This window comes from Leuresthes tenuis, unplaced genomic scaffold (genome assembly GCF_036924035.1).
Source record: "Leuresthes tenuis unplaced genomic scaffold, fLeuTen1.0.hap1 SCAF_6, whole genome shotgun sequence".
Taxonomy (NCBI): Eukaryota; Metazoa; Chordata; class Actinopteri; order Atheriniformes; family Atherinopsidae; genus Leuresthes; species Leuresthes tenuis.
The window spans coordinates 30,806,507-30,810,608 of NW_027325360.1; the positions used below are offsets into that span (position 1 = coordinate 30,806,507).

Consider the following 4,102-nt stretch of genomic DNA (forward strand, 5'->3'; position numbering starts at 1 on the left):
ATCTGCCTTACATGTAACAGATTAGCGGTTTAGCAGTTTTAATTTAGTTTGAGTGAAGGAATTCATTTTATAGCAAAATCCGAAATCGTGAAGCACTCATGAAAGTAAGCTTATTCTCGGATTCCTGAAACTTTAGATTTGCTCTTTCTTTTACTGCAAAGTACAACGTTGTTTTTTTTGTTTAAATCTTTCTAGACATGGTAAATATGAACGACAAAGCAGTTTTGACATAGTTTGAGTGAAGGAATTCATTTTATAGATAAAATCCCAAGAGTCTGCAGAGAAAAGAGAGTGAATGCGAAGTAGACTTTAACACGGCTATGGGAGCGGGCCGAGTGTCGGCTAACCGGGAGAATTGCTTGAAAGAAACGCGACACCGAATGAGCGGTCAGAACAAAGCCTCAATACGGGATTCTCGTGGTGTTTTTGTTGCTGCCTTGTCTTTTGCATAGAGTAAAAGAAAAGGCAGCCATCGAATAGGGCCCGATTGTTCCTACTTGGTGAGATTTGCTTGGTTGAGACACTTGCTCCCCCCCCCTTGCTCCTCGGCTGACCAAGTAGGAACAATCGGGCCCTATTCGATGGCTGCCTTGTCTTTTACTCTGTGCAAAAGACAAGGCAGCCACAAACACCACGGGAACACCGTATTGAGGCTTTGTTCTGACCACTCATTCGGTGTCGCGTTTCTTTCAAGCAATTCTCCCGGTTAGCCCACACTCAGCTCGCTCCCAGAGCTGTGTTAAAGTCTACTTCGCATTCACTCTCTTTTCTCAGCAGATTAAAAGAAAGTTTCATCTTGGGCTCCCTGAAACTTCCATCCTGCATCGCTGTTTGCTTTTTCACAAGAGCAGAGAAGAGCGCACCGTTCCCAGCGGCACTGCAGTACTGGGTCGATGCTTGGAGTGAACGGAGCAAGCTTCTTTTTCAACTCCTATTCTTAAAAATCCATTTAATATGTAGTCCTCGTATAGAGGACATATTAAACTGATAAGAACAGATACTACACTTGATCTTAGCCAAAAGGCCGAGAAGCGATAACTGTCCACTGTTTCAGGTCCGAGGGCCCTTGCTGGCACAATGCGCACTTGTAGCAGTGTTCTTTTTATGGCCATAGGTGGCCAGAGTGTCACGTTGCACCTCCGCCCACCCGCTGCACTGAGCACTCTTCAGCCCTTTTAAATGGTATAACTTTGCACTCCCGCATGCTCCAGCAAGCACCATTCAAGCAACAACTTTGCACTCCAGCTTCGAACATCGGCACAATCGCAACAAGTAAGGCGACTCTACTCAGAGAAGTAACTCTGCACAGTAACAAAATTTATTTTGCACAGACAGAAAGGGCTTCACCCGCAAAGGTAAAGCCTGCCAAAAATAGAAACAACTCATTAGTGCTGCTCTCCACGAAAGTCTTTAGTAAAAGGCGAAAGACTTGTATGTTATGAAGAGAAACCAGAGTACGATTATCCGTCACTGCGGGAGCAGGGCATCAGGCTAGTTGCCATAGCCACCTTCCCCATGGTGAGCGTTGCTTGGTTGAAACGCTTGCCCCTGTGCAATCGACAAGGCAGCAACAAAAACACCACGGGAACACCGTATTGAGGCTTTGTTCTGACCGCTCATTCGGTGTCGCGTTTCTTTCAAGCAATTCTCCCGGTTAGCCCACACTCGGCTCGCTCCCAGAGCCGTGTTAAAGTCTACTTCGCATTCACTCTCTTTTCTCAGCAGACTCTTGGGATTTTATCTATAAAATGAATTCCTTCACTCAAACTATGTTAAAACTGCTTTGTCCTTCATATTTACCATGTCTAGAAAGATTTAATCAAAAAAAAAACAACGTTGTACTTTGCAGTAAAAGAAAGAGCAAATCTAAAGTTTCAGGAATCCGAGAATAAGCTTACTTTCATGAGTTCTTCACAATTTCGGATTTTGCGATAAAATGAATTCCTTCACTCGAACTAAATTAAAACTGCTAAACCGCTAATCTGTTACATGTAAGGCAGATGTCAAATTCACCGAAATAGGATCTAAGGGTATTCGGCCAATCGAGCTGTAGCAGCTTTGGTAAAAGAGTATAAGTTGAAGAGTTTGTGAATAAAGGTGTGCGCACACATAGTGAGCTGTAGGAAAATAGGCAGGGAGCAATGCCGGCTGGGGTATATGTTCTTGTATGTTGTCTGACTGTTTGATTTGAATGTGTTGTGTAAGTGTCCTGTTGAATGTTACATGTTTGGGCTTTGACACTTCACTGTGGTTGTTAACTGTGTGGTGTGTCCTGAAATGTTATATGTTTGGGCTGTGTGACATGCTTAATGCTTGTCAGTAGCTACCCACTTATTCATATATAGCAACTGACAACATAAGAAGTCCGGACATACTTTGATAGTAGTTGTAGAAGTATCCTTATTGATAATAGATCACTAATTCATAGTGATAGAACAGTAGATGAACAGGTGCTTGCACATGTCTCACGAAAATAAAATGGGTGTATGATTGCTGACGGCAGAGCAATACTGCCAAACTTATGAGTTCTTGTGGCAAACTTGATTCAGTGTCTTGACGTGTATACGCTGTTTCGCTGACTTGATTGTCACAAGAAACAAAGTGTGTTTGATAAGATCCGACCATTTTATTACGGGAGGATCAGTATGTATGGATTCTGATGTGACTGATAAACCCATTCGTATCGTAAGCATAATCTAATACGTGAGACAACGCCCTGGCACACAATCAAAAAAAAAAAGAGAGAGCGGTTTTGTGTCCCCACAGTCCATAATGTAGAAAAGAGAGAAAAAAGCCTTTCTGATTTGGTGTGTGTGCTCACAGTGCAGAGTGTAGAGAAAAGAGAGAAAAGAAAGCCATTTTGGTGTCACGGGTGTTGTGACTTACACACACACATTTCTGAATTGAGAAAGGAAATTATTTTAGAGGAAGCACTAGAGTTTAGATCCCACATTTGTTGATAGGCATTCATTTATTTCTTCACTTCTGATGAAGTTTCAACAATAAACAACAAACTTTGTATTATGAGAAAGAACCAGACTCATTCTTCAGGAATCCGAAAATAAGCTCTATTTTACGAGTTATGCACGAATTCGGATACTCCTATAAAACGAATTCCTTAACTCTAACCAAGTTAAGACTGCTTTGTCCTTCATATTTATTCATGTCTAATCAAGTTTCAACGATAAACAACGTTGTACTTTGTAGAATGAGAAAGAACTTCTTCAGCAATAAGCATCTCTCGACATATGACGAAATACAGATTTTGCTATAAAATTAATTCCTTCTATCAGCCTGACTTAAAACTGTTTGTCCTCCTTATTTATCCACTTCAAATCAAGTTTCAACAATTAAAAAAATGTTGTAGTTTGAGAAAAAACAACTTAATCTTAAGCAATCAGTAGGGTAAGAAAGGGTAAGAAAAGGTGCCAAATGCCAACCATACATCACTAAAAGGTGGAGCGGAAGTATTCGGCTGCAAGTAGGTGCGAATGCCTGACAATGTATGATCAAAAGAGGGAGCGGAGGTTTTCGGCTGCAAGGTCTGAATGTCCAACCATAATTTGTAAAAACCGGGGAAGAAAAGGCTCGAAAGCCCGACTATACACCATCAAAAGCGGGAGCGGAGGTGTTCGGCTGCAAGTAGGTGTGAATGTTCGACCACAATTTGTAAAAAGCGGGTAAGAAAAGGTTCGAATGCCCGACTATATATTAACCAAAGCAGGAGGAGAGGTCTTCGGATAAGAGTGGGTGAGAATTTACAACCATAATCTATAAAATGCGGTGAAAAAAAAGGTGTGAATACCCCATAGAACACTAAAAGGTAGAGCGGAAGTGTTCGGCTGCAAGAAGGTGTGAATGTCTGACCATAGTTTGTAAAAAGCGGGTAAGAAAAGGTTCGAATGCCCGAACATACACCATCAAAGGAGGGAGCGGAGGTGTTCCGCTGTAAGAAGGTGTGAATGTCCGACCATAGTTGGCAAAAAGCAGGTAAGAAAAGGTTAAAATACCCGATTGTACACAATCAATAGCGGGAGCAGAGTTGTTCCGCTACTAAAAGGTGTGAAAGTCCGACCATGGTTTGTAAAAAGCGGGTAAGAAA

At 41.8% G+C, this 4,102-nt stretch overlaps 2 non-coding genes across 2 annotated transcripts; both read right to left on the bottom strand.

Annotated features, from left to right (window-relative positions):
* Positions 1-852: 852 nt before the first annotated feature.
* On the bottom strand, positions 853-1,036 carry LOC140310356 (U2 spliceosomal RNA). Its single transcript, XR_011916435.1, has one exon. It is a non-coding gene; the product is annotated as a U2 spliceosomal RNA (small nuclear RNA).
* A 308-nt stretch (positions 1,037-1,344) lies between these two features.
* On the bottom strand, positions 1,345-1,458 carry LOC140310731 (U5 spliceosomal RNA). The gene has a single exon (XR_011916775.1). It is a non-coding gene; the product is annotated as a U5 spliceosomal RNA (small nuclear RNA).
* Positions 1,459-4,102: the final 2,644 nt, after the last annotated feature.